Consider the following 17,539-nt stretch of genomic DNA (forward strand, 5'->3'; position numbering starts at 1 on the left):
TTGAATGGACAGAGCCCTGATCTTGAAGTCAGAAAAACCTTAGTTCAAATCTAGCCTCAGACACATAATAATTGTATGAATCATTTAATCTCTGCTTGTCCCAGTTGCATCAACTATAAAATAGATCTAATGGCACTTTCCTCCCAGGATTGTTGGATCAAAAGATATATTTGTGAAAGTGCTTAGAATAGTGCACATAGTAGGTACTATATAAATATTTATTTCCTTTCTTTCCTTAGAGAATTAGTCCTAAAGGACTGGAGGGGAGGATTTTGTAATTTCAAATGCTATAGCTCATAAGCCCCAACATGTGTGCTTTCCCTTCTCATTATCAGTTTCTATAGTTAGTTAGCTAGACTTAAATTAGCTTTTTTAAAGGGTAGTGTAGTAAGAACAAGTAGTATAAACCATTCCTCTCCCAAAGATCTGTAACATCTTCCTCTGCAAATATACACCAGAGTCTAAAAGCCAGAGGAGTCTAGGACATAAAAAACAATAAGTAGCCCTTGAAAGTTGCTGGATGAACTTGAGTATTATTGCCCAATATTTGTCACATCTTGTGAGTTATCTAAAAAATAGCAGATTAGTTCAGAATCCAAAGGTTCAAGCATCTAGTAATATAGAAAAGAAGGGAAACATCTTGAGGACTCCAGCAAAAAAATTCTTTTGGGACCTGAGTTAGTTATCCTTTTAACATGAGCCTGATCTGTTATTAATTTTTTTTATGTCCTGTACTCCTCTGGCTTCTAATAAAACCTATGGACCCCTTCTCAAAATCAGGTTTTTAAATGCATAACATAAAGTACATAATATTGCAAAGAAAACCAATTATAATGAAATATAATCATAAAAAAAAGAAGAAAGGACCCAGGTTAAACACCCTTGATCTAGACTCGGCAATATTATTATTAGGTCTGTATTCCAAAGAGATCAAAGAAAAAGGAAAAGGCCTATATGTACAAAAATATTTGTAACATCTTTTTTTGTAGCGGCAAAGAACTAGAAATTGAGAAGATCCCGATCAACTGGAGAATAACGGAACAAGTGGTGGTATATGCTTGTGATAGAATGTCGTGTTTTAAGAAATGACAAACAGGCTGGTTTCAGAAAAGCCTGAAAAGACATATATGAACTGACACAAAGTGAAGTAAGAAGAACCAAAAGAATATTGTACACAGTAACAGCAATATTTTAATGACTATCAATTGTGAAAAACTTAGCTCCTCTGATCAATATAGTGATCCAAGACAAGTTTAAAGAACTCATCATGAAATATGCTCTCCATCTTCAGAGAAAGAATTGATAAATTCTGAGTACAGACTGAAGCATTTTTTTTTTACTTCTTTATATTTCTCTCCTTATTTTTTTGAAATTGGATTAACATGAAAATATGTTTTTCATGACTTCACATATGTAATGGGTATCATATTGCTTGTTCTCAGTGAGTAGGGGAAGAGCAGGGGGAATGGATAAAATTTGGAGCCCCAGATTTAAAAATAAATGTTTAAAACGGAAAAAAAAAATCCTTCATCTAAACTTATGATTGACTGAGTCAATATAGAGAGATATACTTCAGAACATAGAGCCTTGTCAGTCACTCACTTTAAGTGCAGTGGGGTAATTTGACTAGTATCTTCTGATATGCTGTTGAAATTGTCTAAATGTGTTTCAGAAGTAGGACATAAATACATATCTCTGAAATCTGGCCCATTCCTCTCCCAAGAATAGTTTCTATCTTAAGGAGAGAAGAAGTGTGGTTGGATCCTCACCTCTCTCCAAGGAGAATATTAGACTAGATTCAATATTAGACCAGATATTTCTGATAAAAATCGGATTCAAAACAAAACACTGTTTCACAAAAGATCATCACAAATATCAAAATAATAAATAAACTCATTAATCTAAGCAAAATGCAAAGAGAAATTGGAGATATTATGTAGATTAGAATAGACCAGACAAACCACAGGAGAATATGAACTCTTCATCAAGAATCAAGATAGCATAGCTCAAAGCCTGAAATGGGCTCCATTATTGCCTAAAGGTAATCTCCAAAGATTTCTGGGAAGGAAGCTGGGAATCAGGGACATATGAAGGAACTAGCTTCTCCTTCAAGTGTGTAGTTTTCCAGGTCTTTCCCCCCATGTGTCTCTTGAGTATGAAACCTCTCCCTGAAATAGCTTTGGTACTAACTCCACCCCTAAGACTGGCCCACACCATTCCATCAGCATTCTTTCCACCAGTTTGGTATCTTTTGCATTTGTAATGGCAAACATAAGGCTCCAGGTTTGGAAATCTGGATTCTATTTGCAACCTCCACTAACATTAGCACAAAGACCATTGGCTTAAAACTACAAGCACTTGAAGTTTAAAAATCAGAAACCTAGAAAATTCAACTAATCATGAAAAGCTTAAATTTTAATTTCCCTTGAAGTTGACATTTTACTTTTCTGCATCTACACAAAGAACCCCAATTCTGTCTTGAGTGTGGCTCTCATGTTTATCCTTTCTTCTCCTTTTACTTCTGTATTAGTCTTCTATTTCCCAACTTCTGGCAAGGATCAAGTTTACCCTTGCCCACCTAGATCCTCCCTTTCCTCACTGAAGGCCCACTTCTATTATTTATATATATATATATATATATATATATATATATATATATATATATATATTTTTTTTTTAAGGAATACTTCCTTGTCTTTCATCACCTGGAGTATGGAGAGCTATTGCTCAAGTCCATTGAGCTTTTTTTTTTTAGCCTGTACTTGAAAAATAGAGGGGACACTTGACTGTGGCAGAAGGACAAACTACACACAAGGCAGATTCTTGTGAAATTTGTGTTGCTTTCTATGGCATTTGGAATAGCCCTTAACCCAGTTAGCCAATCAGAAAAAAATTAAGATCATGTGCTAGTCACCCTTCTAGGACCTAGAGATACAAATCTTCAATTTTCTATTTTACTAGAAGGATACAATATGTTCACAGAATTACATATTATATCATATTTAACATATACTTTAACATATTTAACATGTATGTGGCTCAGAAATGGTGAGGGGGTCACCATTAAAAAAAAAAAAAAGGCTGGAGAGATCTCTAGGAGCAAAACAAAAGTTTATTGTAAGTTCTCTGGACAATCAAGCATCCCACACATTGAATGGGCAATCAAAGGGAGGAGGTACCTTTTAGGACAGATTTGGCACTTTAATAGTCCCTAACACAAATACCCCTCCCACTACTGACTCTCATTCTCATTGGCTGAGGGTCTTACATTCTAAACTCAGGAACTACCCAAGAAATTGAACTTGACTGATAAGTACATAGTTGCCCATATTTGATTGAAATAGGGAGAAAATGATGTCATGGGAGTATAGCAGGAAGGGGAGACTTAAGCATGCTTAAAGACTTTCGGCCTACTCCAATTCTGAAGTAGATGAAGCCTTACTCCATTTTCACAACTGTCTTGAAAGATCTCATCTCATCTCATCTCATCTCATTCACATGTATTGGACTATCTGCCATCTGGGGCAGGAGGTGGGGGAAAGGAGGGGAAAAATTGGAACAGAAGGCTTTGCAAGGGTCAGCGTTGAAAAATTACTTATGCATATGTTCTATTAATAAAAAGCTATAATAATAATTTTAAAAAGAAGAAGAAGAAGAAGAAGAAGAAGAAGAAGAAGAAGAAGAAGAAGAAGAAGAAGAAGAAGAAGAAGAAGAAGAAGAAGAAGAAGAAGAAGAAGAAGAAGTACATATGAGATAGGCAGCTAGATGGCCCAGTGATTGGAGCTCTGGGCATGGAGTCATTTAGATTGATCTTCCTAAATTCAGATCTGGCTTCAGACACTTACTAGCTTTCTCACCTATCAGATGATCTCGAGAAGGAATTGGTTCTCTGCCAAGTACCTCTGCCAAGAAAACTCCAAATAAGATCCAGAACAGTCAAAAGTGATTGGAAACTACATAACTGAACTACTATACTGAACTACAGTATGTGTGAGATACGTACAGATGGATAATAGCTAGTAGATGAACTTATAATATATTGAATAATTATAGCTAGCATTTGAAATTTTGTATAACACTGTATAAATATTCCTCACAACAACTCTGGGAAGTTGAAGCTATTTCTCATTTTGCAAAAGAGAAAACTGAGGCAAGAAAGTCAAATGACTTGCTCGTGATTACACAGCTAAGTAAATGTCTGAGGCAGGTTTCAAATTTCCTGATCCAGATCACCCAGATGCCAGTGATTTGAGGAGAAGGGGGAGGGTCAGGCATTGGCAACTGATGGAATCAATAAAGACCTTTTGAGGGAAAGGTATCTGGGCTGAGCCTGGAATAGAGTCAGGAATTTTAAGAGCCAGGAGTGAGGTGGAAGAGCACTGCAGGCATGGGGAGGGGTTAGTCTATGCAAAGAAACAAAGAGGCCAGTTTTATCATGCTGAAGGGGTAATGAAGTAAACCCCGGAAGATCTGCCGGAGCCAGCTTGTGAAGGGTTTTTAAGTTCCAAAGAGAGGCCTTTGTATTTTATCTTGGAGGAAATGGGGAGCCACAGAATATTCTTGAGCAGAGTGACAAAGTCAGATGTGAGTTTTATAGGAAAATCACTCAGACAGCTGTTTGGAAGATGAAGAGGAAGAGACTGGAGGCAGGGACGCTTAGGAAGCTTTTACTATACTCTGGGGGAGTAGCGATGTGGGCCTGGACTAGGGTAGTAGCCTTGGAAGTAAAGAGAAGGACTGTCTTCTGACTGTCAGAAACTTATAAAGGTAGAAATGACAAAACCTGACAATTCAGTGACTAGGACTGGAGAGGAGAGTTGAAGATGACCCTTAGGTAGTGGGCCTGGGTGAGAGAATGAATGGTAGTGACAGAAATAGGGATATCAGGAAGTCTGTGTGCTTCCAGAGAAGCTCTTGATTTGCATTTTGCTCCAGTCAAATCCAAGACATCTATAAGATGTTCTGCTAGAGATGTGAGACTAGAATTTAACCAAGACTTGATGTGTACATCTGGCTGATCAGTGAGGAAGAGGGATATACAGAGAAACAGACAGAAACAGAGATAGAGACACACAGGACAGAGAGACTAGAATTTAATGGAGACTTGATGTGTAGGTCTGATCAGTGAAAAAGAGAGATACAGAGAAACAGAGAGAGATAGAGATAGAGACACACAGGACAGAGAGAGACGGATCAGAGAAAGACACAGAGAGAGACACACACACAGAGACAAAGACAGACACATATGCAGATAGAGAGAAAGCGAGGGAGAAGGGAGGAGAGAGAAAAGAGGAACCGAGAAAAAGAAAAAGGAAGAGAGAGGAGAGGAGGGGGAAGGAGAGAGGGACAAAGGGAGGAGGAGGAAAGGAAAGGAAAAAGGTCATTAGGGAACCCCCACCCAAAGTGGGAGGAATGAGATTATTAAGATAGCAATCTTGCCAAAGAGCCTGAAAAGGTATTTCCTTGATAAGAAGTAATCTGGTTTTTAATAGGTAGCTAAGTGGTAAGATGATTAGAGCACTGGATTGTCAGGAAAGATGACCTGAGTTCAAATTAAGTCCCATATACTTTCTAGCTGTGTGACCCTAGGTAAGTCACTTCAACCTCATCTACAGTTTCCTCAGCTGTAAAATGGGATCACAATGGCAGATTGATCACAATCGACTCGACAGAGTTGTGAGGTTCAAATGAGATATCTGTTAAGCACCTTGCACCAAAGAAAGGGAACATACCACACACCAGGCTCTGTGATAAGCACTTTATAAATATAATCGTATTTGAGCCTCACAATAATCCTGATTCTATAAGCTCCTCATTCTGTAGCTGAGGAAGGATTGCTTCTCAGTCTGCTACTTGGAATCACCTTGAGTTCTAAAATAATTCACAACTAGGTTTGGTTATTCCCTCATTAATCACTAAAATTGCCATGGCTTTCTCATTCATTAAACATTACCTCTAAGTCCCCCACCCAGGTTAAGAAATATGATTTAAATGATGAATGTTGGAGGGGCTGTGGGAAAACTGGGACACTGATGCATTGTTGGTGGAGTTGTGAAAGAATCCAACCATTCTGGAGAGCATTCTGGAATTATGCCCAAAAAGTTATCAAACTGTGCATACCCTTTGATCCAGCCGTACTACTACTGGGCTTATATCCCAAGGAAATACTAAAGAAGGGAAAGGGACCTATATGTGCCAAAATGTTTGTGGCAGCCCTTTTTGTAATGGCCAGAAACTGGAAACTGAGTGGATGTCCATCAATGGTTGGGTAAATTATGGTATATGAAGGTTATGGAATATTATTGCTTGTAAGAAATGACCAACAGGAGGAATACGGAGAGGCTTGGAGAGACTTACAGGAATTGATGCTGAGTGAAATGAGCAGGACCAGGAGATCATTATACAATTCAACAATGATACTGTATGAGGATGTATTCTGATAGAAGCAGATATTTTCAACATAGAGAAGAGCTAATCCAATTCCAATTGATCAATGATGGACAGAATCAGCTACACCCAGAGAAGGAACACTGGGAAATGAATGTGGACTGCATTTTTTGTTTTTCTCTCCAAGTTATTTTTATCTTCTGAATCCAATTCTTCCTTTGCAACAACAACAACAACAAAATTCGGTTCTGCACACATATATTGTATCTAGGAGATACTATAACATATTTTATATGTATGGGACTGCCTGCCATCTAGGGGAGGGGGTGGAGGGAAGGAGGGGAAAATTCAGAACAGAAGGGATAAGGTTGTAAAAAATTACCTGTGCATATGTACTGTCAAAAAATGTTATAATTGTAAAATCAATTTTAAAAAATAAAAAAAAGAAAGAAATATGATTTATTTAGTAAGCCGCAAAAATCTCTTTTCCCATAAGCAATTGCTCAGCTCTCCCAACACATCAAAGCCCCCACTCTTTCAGGCTTAAATATCAAAGTTACTGGCTCTATAATTTATCAACAGTGTAACAAATAATAAAACAAAGACATAATTATTTATAATGTTTCAACTGAGAAAGATCGCAGCTGGAGTCACCTCTAACCATCCCTTTAAGTGCTGACTGCTCAATTCTGAAAACAAAGTACCAACTCAAAAGGGTAGTCAAGGCCTCTGAAGAATTCTCTTTATAATGTTTCTTCACAATGTATCAGAGGGCTAGCCAATAAGAACCCGAGCTTTCTGACCACACGAAGCAGGACTGCCCCATACCATTTTCTTCATGGAGTCTGGAGCCTGGGCAGACATTTAGTAACTGTTTCCTGTCTGTGTGCTTTGTGTGGAAGAAAAGACTTTTTAATTGGCTGCGGAGTTGGATCTGACCATGCGTTTCCAAGAGCACTAATCAGCCAAAGTGATATCTCTGTCTTTCCTGCCTGGTTGATTTCAAATGAGGAGGCAGGAACTGCTGTAAGCTCCAGGTAGGGAAACACAGAGAGGCTGGGGGAGGAAGGGGGTAGAAATAGTGCGGGCTTGGCAATTTGACAGGAAGCCAGGAGTACACAGTCCTCCTGTTATATCCATTCTCCGTTTTAGATGAAGAAATATTGGAGATAGAATAGATTAGGCTGTGGCCCTGTGAGTTTTGGCATATCAAAAGAGTGAGGAAATCAAATGTCCAATGACAGGACCCAATGCCGGAGATTCAGGAGCCTAAATGAAGCACATGGTGCAGCCCGACAGTGGATCGATACCAGATCCTGTGAGCAAGGGAACAACTCTTTGTCTTTTGGCTTTGGAAATGAACTTAATTGTCTTATAGCAACTTGGACCCCCTCTTCCCAGATATCAAGATGATCTAGCGGGGAGAATATGCCCAGTTTTGTACTTCTTTTTGTCGTAGCTTCCAATTAAATATCCCTTTGTAAAAGCCTGCCGATGCAAATTAGTCACTTTGTTGTTCTTCAGTTGTGTTTAATTGTGTCTGTTTGTGACCCCATTTAGAGTTTTTTTGGGCAAAGATACTGGAGTAATTTGTCATTTCCTTTTTCAGCTCATTTTACAGAAGAGGAAAATAAGGCAAACAGGATTAAGTGACTTGCCCAGGGGTCACATAGCTAGGAAATATCTGAAGTTGGATTTGAACTCAAGAAAATGAGTCTTCTTGATTCCAGGCCTGGCCCTCATACCCACTGTGCTGCCCAGCTGCCCCTTTTGTTGAAGACATGGGAGTGCTAACCATAAGTGACTGATATTGAGGAGAACACATTAGATAGAAGCTTGAGGCAAAAGCATTAAAAACAAAGACATGCCCATTACCTCATGGGTAAAGACCCCCAAAACTAGCTGCACAAAATATTTCAAGCTCAGTGTGGGGGGTGGGGGTGAGTGGAGGACAACTTTACTATAACGTTAAAGGCAGGCAAAATGAGCAAAAAACAAACAACAAACAAAAAGATTTTAGATAATAGAAAGTTATTATGGTGACAGGGAAGATCAAAATACAAACTCAGAAGATAGCAAAGCCAAAACTGCTATATTCAAAGTCTCAAAGAAAAATGTGAATTGGTCTCAGTCCCAAAAAATAATTCCTGGAAGAGATCCAACAGGATTTTGAAAATAAAATAAGAGAAGTGGAGAAAAAAATGAGAAAAGAAAGGACAGTGATGCAAGAAAATCATGAAAAAGGAGACAACAGCTTGGTAAAAAAAAGCATCAAAAAGTATTAAAGAAAATAACACATTAAAATTAGACTAGGCCAAAAAAGGCACAAAAATTCATTGAAGAGAAAATAAATAGACTTGGCCAAATGGAAAAGGTAGTACAAAGGCTCACTGAAGAAAATAATTCCTTAAAAACTAAAATTGGGAAAATGGAAGCTAATGATTCCATGAGATATCAAGAAGCAATAAAACAAAATTAAAAAAAATGAAAAAATGAAGAAAATATGAAATCTCATCTGAAAAACAACTAACCTGGAAAATAGATCAAGAAGAGACAATCTAAGAATTACTGTAGTAAAGATTTTTAAAAAGAAAAGAATAACTGAGCTCTAAAGGGATCTTAAAAGAGGGGGAAGGACTCACATGTGCAAAAATGTTCCCAGTAACAGAAAGATTATGTAATGGTTAACCATAATAGACTTAGTTTCTCTCAGCAATGTAGTGATCCAAGACATTTTCAATAGACTTGGAATGGAAAATGCCATCTGCACACACAAAGAGAACTAAGGAGATTGAAAGTAGCATTTTCATTTTTGTTTCCTTTGGGTTTTTTTTTTTCTGTTGTTTTTCTGCCTTTGGTCTAATTTTTCTTGCACAACGTGACAAATGTGGAAATATGTTTAACAGGATTATACATGTATAACCTATATCAGATTGCTTGCTATCCAGGAAAGGAAGAAGGTAAGGAAAGAAGGAAGAAAAAAAAATTGGAATACAAACAAAAATGAATATTTAAAATTATCTCCACATATATTTGGAAAAATAAAAATACTATTAAAGGAAAAAAAAGAATTACCAAGCTGCCTGAAAGCCATGATAAAAAAAAAAAAAAAAAAAAAAAAAAAAAAAAAAGAGTCTAGACATCATGTTTCAAAAAATTATTATGGAAAACTGCCCTGATATTCTAGAACCAGAGAGTGAAATAGAAATGGATTGATCACTTCCTGAAAGAGAACCCAAAATAAAAATTCCCAGAAATATTGCAGCCAAATTCCAGAGTTACCGGGTTAAGGAGAAATGATTGCAAGCAACCAGAAAAAAACAATTCAAAATCATGGAACCACAACAATACAAAATTTAGCAACTTCTACATTAAAATATCAGAAAGCTTAGATTATGCTATTCTGGAGTGCAAAAAAGCTAGGATTACAACCCAAAATCACCTGCCTAATAAAACTGAGTATAGACCTTCAGAGGGGAAAATGGACATTCAATGGAATAGAGGACTTTCAAGCATTTCTATTGAAAAGATCAGAGCTGAGTAGAAAATTTGACTTTCCAATACAAGTTTTGAGAAAAATATAAAAAGGTAAAGGAAAGAAAAATCATAAAGGATCTAATAAAATTAAACTGATTACATCCCTAGATGAGATGATATATGTAATTCATAAGAACTTTCTCATTCGACTTACATCAACTGTTGCTGAGTGAAATGAGCAGAACCAGAAGATCACTATACACTTCAACAACAATACTGTATGAGGATGTATTCTGATGGAAGTGGAAATCTTCAACATAGAGAAGATCCAACTCACTTCCAGTTGATCAATGATGGACAGAAATAACTACACCCAGAGAAGGAACACTGGGAAGTGAATGTAAATTGCTAGCACTACTGTCTATCTACCCAGGTTACTTATACCTTTGGAATCTAATACTTAACGTGCAACAAGAAAATTGGATTTACACACATATATTGTATCTAGGTTATACTGTAACACATGTAAAATGTATGAGATTGCCTGTCATCAGGGGGAGGGAGTGGAGGGAGGGAGGGGATAATTTGGAAAAATGAATAAAAAAAAAAATAAAAAATAAAAAAAAGAACTTTCTCATTCTTAGGGTGATTAAAAGGAGTATACATAAAGGGTACATGTATAATTGGATGATTATCTTAAAAAATAAATTAAGGGGTGATAAAGAGAAGTGCATTGGGGGAAAGGGAAAGAGAGCACCAGAATGGGATAAATTATCTCACATAAGAGAATTATGAAAGAGCTTTTACGGTAAAGGGGAAATTAGGAAATGTGGAGGAGGGATAGCACTTGAACCTTACTCTCACTGGAATTGGCTCAAAGAGGGAGTAACAAACATTCTCATTTAGGTATAGAAATCTATGTTACTCTGCAGGAAAATAGGGGGGAAAGGGGATGTGAGAAGTGGAGTTAGGTAAAAAGAAGGGAGGGTGGATTTGGGGAGGTTGTGATCAGAAGCCAAACATTTGAGGATGAATAGGGTAAACAGAAGAGTAGAATAATTAGGAGGTAGAGGAATAGAATAGAGGGAAATACAGTGAGTAATCATAACTGAAAAAAAAAAAAAAAAAACAAACTATGGCAAGTATCTTTGATAAAGGCCTCATTTCTCAAATATTTAGAGAATTGAGTCAAAGTTGTAAAAATAAGGGCTCTTCCCCAATTAATAAATGATCTATAAACAGACCCTTTTCAGACAAAGTTATCAAAGCTATCTATAGTCATATAAAAATGTTTTAAATTACTTTATTAGAGAATTGAAAATTAAAACAATTCTGAAGTACTTCCTCTTACCTATCAGATTGGCTAATATGACAGAGAAAGAAAATGTTGGAGAGGATGTGGAAAAAGTGACACACTAATTCTTGGTGGACTTGTGAACTGATTCAACCATTCTGGAAAGCAATTTGAAATTACGCACAAAGGGCTATAAAACCATACCTACTCTTCAGTTCAATAATACTACTGCTAGGTAAATAACCTGAAAGAGGTGTGTTTGTTTGTTTGTTTGTTTTAAGGAAAAGAACCTATATTTATAGCAGTTCTCTTTGTGGTGGCAAAGAATTAGAAATTGAAGGGATACCCATCAATTGGGGAATGGCTGAACAAGTTGTGGTATATGACTGCAATGGAATACTGTTTTGCTATAAGAAATGATGAGCAGGAAGACTTCAGAAAAACCTGAAAAGACTGACATGAACTTATGCAAAGTGAAATGAGAAGAACCAGGAGAATATTGTACAGAGTAACAACAATGTTGGAAGATGATCAGCTGGGAATGACTTAGCTGTTCTCAGCATTACAATGATCCAAGACAATTCCAAAGGACTTGTAATTTTTAAAAAATTATCTAAAAATATATATACACGCACACACACACACAGACACACACACACACACACACACACACACACACACACACACACACACCTCCAGAGAAGCAACTGATGGACTCTGAATGTAGATCATAGCATGCTTTTTAAACTTTTTATTTTTCTCTCCCCCCAATTTTCTTTCACAACATGACTAATAATAACATATTGCTATGTGTTTTGCATGACTGCACATAAATAACATATCAAATTGTTCATCTTCTCAATGAGGGAGAAGAGGGAAGGAAGGAGAGACTTTGCAACTTGAACTTAAAAAATTTGTTTTGACATGGAATGGCGAGAGTAATACTAATAATGATAATCTTTTCATTTCCTCTCAGACTCTTCATAGATAAGTTAAAATGTCCTATTTCCAGCCTCGCTTCTTGGGAACAACGGCTAGGCTGTCATTCCCAAAGTGCCAAAACCTTTGAAAGATTCAGCAAAAGTCTCTACCTTCTGTGTAGGAGCGACAGTGGAAGCTGGTGTGGAAGAAGGAAGAGAAGCTGTCTAGAAGGGGCCAGTCAGGAAACTACACAAAGTGGGTAAGTCAAGGCTGCTTCAACAAAGGAAACCTAGAAGGCGCTTCCCTGGCAAGAATGGCCAGGCTTGCTCCCCCCGGCCTCCCGGTGCCAGCCTCTCACTGTGCCCAAATCCATCACGACTTTGGCTGGATTCTTCGAGTTTTCTGTGTGCTCTTGGCCACTGACCCCATCACATCTTCATGGAGAAGAAAGTCCATCCTCTGAAACAGAAAAGGGTCTGATCTAGAAACCCTGAAGAAGAGAAGAGCCAGAGGGAATGTTGTAACTATTCCTTCAAGTATCTGAAGGAAGTACTGGGCTTATTCCTAAAGAACTGGATCAGGAAAATGAGCAGGAAAGGCTCCCTGATACCTGGAGCTGCCACAGAGTGGAACAATTTGCCTCAGAAGAGAGTGAGTTCCTTATTCTTGGAGGTGTGCAAGCAGAAACTGGCTCCTCATCTGGTAGGCCTGCTGTGGAAAGACTTCTGTTTCAGGTAAGTGTCCCTCCTGCCTCTGCTAGTCCAGGATTCAGTGATATTTAGAAGTAGTGGCTCTCCTTATGGCTTCACTTTCTAGGACTTCAGCTCTAGGGACTCATCCTCCAAAGTCTGGCTTGTGTGGCTGCCCTGGCCTCCAACATCATAGAGCACCTCCTGCCTCTGCTAGGAGGGAGTCCTGAGGACCTTCCCTTCAGCCAGGGCTCTTGTGGAGGACCAGCCTGAGGTCAAAGCCCTGCCTTTCTCCTGGCTCCCAGGCTGATTTAGCCCCTTTGATTTTAACCCTTTCCATCCTTCTGCTGCTGAGCTGCCAGTTCTAGGCCTCTCCCCTTTGTCTCCCCTCTCTTTGCTTGCGAACATCTGTCTCTTCTCAGAATGGGGAGTAGTGCTCAGGATTCCATCCCAGCAGCTGACTCACACTCCAAGATGAGAGAGACATCTCTCTCTTGGAATGCCCAGGACCCCGCAGCCTGGGCTCCTTTTCCCTAGACGAACACTTTCTGTGTGCTAGAAGGAGACCCCGCCTGAGGCTGGGCAAAGGCACAAAATAAAGGGAGCAAAGTCGTCAGCTTCTGTAGAACACCCCGGAGCTCTATTGCCAGCCATCCTCTGGGGTCTGAACCCTCCCCCTGCATCTCTCCCAGCCCCTGGGATCACACAGCTCTGTCATCAGACCACGTGTTCCTACCATCCCTCTCTTACCCTCATCACCTCCGTGCATCACTCCCCTCCCCTATTCCCCTATAACATCCCTCTCCACCACCTCCCATTGTTTGCAACCATATGCTTACCAAAGACCGGAGCAGGGGAAGAGAGCGCAGGACCCTAGTGGGATGAGATTTCAGCTGCCCATTGAGAAATGAACTCAGGAGATGAGCAGAGCTCTGGACCTGGAGTCAGAAAGTCAGAAGTTCAAATCCAGCTTCAAATGCTTGACACCTGTGTCACCTTGGGCAAGTCACCTCATCACAGCAGAGATACTATTCACACTGTCCTCGTAACCCTAAATATCTCTGGAAATGCCAGTCATTGTTATTATTAGCAACCCATCCAACAGAGATTACACACTCTGGGAAGAGCCTGGTGCCACAGCAGCCTGCCCTGATTTCTCAATCTATGGCCTGCATGGCCTTAACTGCCCAGTAACTGCCCTAGCTCAGGCCATCAACAGGCTGATCCAGACCACTAAGGCATGATGACAGCTGAGCCGTGAGTCCAGAGAGAAGCAGAAGACAGAAGATGGACAGCTCTGAAGGCAATGTGCTGGACAGCTCTGAAGGCAATGTGCTGTATTTATTATATAGACTTTCTTGAAATGGAAGTTTAGTGCTTTATATTTTGAATCCTCTCATGTTTTGCTGTGTATGTGATAGTGTTGTTTTTTTTTTTTTCTTTTCCTATTTTGCATTATTTGAGCTTAAAATTAATTAATTAAAAACCAAAAGATTATCTCATTTGATCCTCACACCAGTACTGGGATATAGGTGTTATTATTTCCACTTTACAGTTGTGGAAACTGAGGTAGAGAGTAAATGATCTGTCCAGGGTCACACAGCTAGGAAGTGTTGTGTCTGAGATCAGATTTGAACTCAGGTCCTCCTGACTTCCAAAGATTTTAAAAAGAAAAACATTCAGAAAAAACAGTTGACTGTGCCACAAACTTTTCCCAGCCACCCCAAGCTCCCACAGTGGAAAGCCACCTTCTCTCAGCTCCTCTCCCGATTGGGCGGCTCCATTCTGATTAGAAAACATTCAGTTTCCATTTTTGGTCCTAACATTTACCTGGCCGCAGAGGGCTCCATCCTCACTGGGCCTCCCTTCCTCCAGGCAGTGCATGGCAGGCCCAAGGAGGAGACTCTGAATCCAGCTCCTTGCTGCCCACCTTGCAGCTGGGCTGAATTTAGTGCTACAATTGTCTCTGTGGGTCTGGCTGTCTGCCGGGAAGCTGAGAAATGGCAGAGAGCCTGATCCCTCCTCTCCATCTTCCTGCTGTGCTGAAGGCAGAGCTACAATCGTCCCGAGGGGCCAAATACTGCAGCAGGACAAGGGTGGGCCCCCAGCCCCTACATGGTTACACTGCCGGAACCTCTGGGAGAAGCCTGGAGAAGTATGGACTGGTTGGCTGGAGCGTGTTCAACATGTTCTACTCGTCACAGACTGGCCAGCCAGCTGTCCAGAGAGATACTGACCAGGGGCTCCGGCTCTGACACAGATCAGCTCTGGCCAACTCGGAGAGGCCTATGGGGACACTTCCCCTCCAGATGTGCTCTCCCTCTCTGGTCGGTCTCTCTGTGTCACCCTTGTTCTCCCTCTCTGGTCTCTACATGTCACCCTTGCTCTCCCTCTCTGGTCTCTATATGTTATCCTTGCTCTCCCTCTCTCTGTCACTTCCTTCCCCCTCTGCTCCTCCCCCGCCCCACCCTGAGCCCACATTCCCTGACCTTTTCCTTGGGGAAAGAGTCTCACACACACAGCTACAGGAAGTGTTCCCAGGCTGGGCCTGGGCAGTCAGTTGTGACTGAGGAGTGAGTCAGATGGGCTGGGACTGTGGGGAAACCTTCAGTTCCTTCCTCTTAATCAAGGAGGCTTCTTAAAACAGGTGGAATTGAAGGAACTGTTTGGATGAGAGGGAGATGAAAGCAAAGGACGATCCAGGTGGGTGGGAAGAAGCTCCTCTCCAGGAATGAGGGCGGGCGGAGTGCCCGGGGCAGGAACTTGGGCTCAGTGCCTCCCGGAGATGTGGTTGGCAGCACTTCCCTGCTAAGCAGCTAATCTGGACGCCTGCCCAGGGGAGATGGCACCCGGGGACTCCTGCCCTCCTTGGAATTGACACTCGAGTGGCCAAAACATTCAGCTGGCCCAGGTGCCGCCATCCTTCCGGGTCTGGCCCTTCTGTCGCTCTCTGCCCAGACTGTCACCAAAGCCCCTTAAGCAAACCCCTCGCTCCCCCTGCCTCCAGTCCCCATTTTATTTCTCAGCTGTTACAGTTGTTTTTTCAAATCCTGCTCTGCCCGTGTCACTGGCACTGCCCATGTCACTCAACCAACTTCAGGCGCTCCACAGGACTTACTTCTAGGATCAAACACTAACCTTTCTAGTCAGAACCTGGTCCCAACCCAGCTCCCAAGGATCCTAAAAATTATTTGTCTTCACACTTTATAACCAAACCGACCCCCTTGTTGGTCCCTGTGTAAGACAGGAAAATTTCCTAACACTAAGTCCAGACCTACCTCTGTGCCATTTTTCCTCAGTTCCCCTCATCCCTCCCTCACCCTTTGCTCCTGATACTTCCAAACAACCTCTCCAAAGGACAGCCCTTCAAATGTTTGAGGATGGCGACTAAATCCCCTTTAAGGCCTTCCTTCTCCAGCTCCTTCCATTTTTGGCACCCCACTCTGGGTCACATCCATAACTGCTTCTCAGTTTCATGGACTAGTTTCCCAGAAGGCAGCTGACTGCTACTCTCAATATTCTAGGAATACTCCTGAGGGAAATGGAAGTTCCAAGCAGAAGCCCCTAGATGTGCTCTGTGTAGAAGACATTCTTTCCATCTCAAAACTTTTGACCAAGCTTTCTCTCTTCCTGGAATACCCCTTTTCCTCTCTTGAAATCCCCTACAGGAAGCCTTCTGAGGTAGCTGAGGGGCACAATGGATAGAGTGGGGGACCTGGAATTAGGAAGACATCCCAGACATTAACTGTGTAGCCCTGAGCAGGTCACTTCACCCTGCTTACCTCAGTTTCCTAATCTATAAAATGAGCCGGAGAAGGAAATGGCCAACCACTCCAGTGCCAAGAAAACCTGAAATGGGGTCAGTGAGACATCACTGCATAAAACCACAGGGAGCCTTAACTGATTTTCAACCCCACCCCCACCTCAAGCTGTTGGTGCCCCTTTCTACTAAATTACCTTGTATGTATTTTCTAAATCTTTTGTATCTATTTATAGAAAGCCTCCCGAAAGCCTGGTTTAAGACAGGAATAACTTCAATTCTATGGGAGAGAAAAACCAGGATGTAAAATACAAGAAAGGTAATGTGTCTGTTTTTGGTTATTTCACTTGAGAGACTTGAACCCAGTTACCAGAGACCATAACTCCCTTTTTCATTCTTTACCAAAAATCTTCCCCCAAACCCAAACTTCATGAGCTTTCTGAAAATTGACGGTTTTATAATTTCATAATCACTCTATGTCTTTCATTTTACAGCTCGTTTTTCCTCTCTCCAGCACTCTTTTGGATTTTGATGGGGCCCCTGGGCCTTCGGGTAAACCTATGTATGCACTTGTCTCATTTTAGTCTAAGTTCCCAAGCTGCCTCACTCAAATCCAATTCACCAGCAAGTCAAGCTATCACCCTTGTGATGTCATTGGTTCTCTTTGAGAAAGAAGAATGAACAAAATCAGCCGGTTAGGGATCTCCCCTTCTTCCTAGGGCCCTCCATCACCCACCACCCTCAGCTTTAAGGGTTTCTTCTTGCTTTTGCCTTTTTGAGTTTTGGGAGCACATGCTTGGTCAGGGCTTTCCCTCCATAGATCTTCAGAGGTACTAGGGGAGATGGCGATTGCTCCGGAATCCCTCCCCATCCCAATGCTTGTCCTCGCTCCCCTTTCTCTGGGGATTGTCTGAGGTCTGAGGCTTTAAGGAGTACCTCTGTGCAGGTGATTCTCCACTCTGTCCTTCAGAATCCTAAGCTCCTGCTGCACATGTTCACCTGCTGTCTGTT

The 17,539-nt window shown here is 40.8% G+C and overlaps 1 long non-coding RNA gene across 2 annotated transcripts; it reads right to left on the reverse strand.

Moving 5' to 3' along the window:
- Positions 1 to 11,901: 11,901 nt before the first annotated feature.
- LOC141541762 (uncharacterized) lies at positions 11,902 to 17,539 on the reverse strand. Of its 2 annotated transcripts, none has more exons than XR_012481893.1 (3): positions 17,465 to 17,539; positions 13,608 to 13,706; positions 11,902 to 12,538 (listed from the first exon to the last, which is right to left on the reverse strand). It is a non-coding gene; the product is annotated as an uncharacterized LOC141541762 (long non-coding RNA). The 2 variants fall into 2 exon arrangements; XR_012481894.1 differs by lacking the exon at positions 17,465 to 17,539 and adding an exon at positions 14,599 to 15,157.

Source organism: Sminthopsis crassicaudata, chromosome 4 (genome assembly GCF_048593235.1).
Source record: "Sminthopsis crassicaudata isolate SCR6 chromosome 4, ASM4859323v1, whole genome shotgun sequence".
In the NCBI taxonomy this organism is placed as follows: domain Eukaryota; kingdom Metazoa; phylum Chordata; class Mammalia; order Dasyuromorphia; family Dasyuridae; genus Sminthopsis; species Sminthopsis crassicaudata.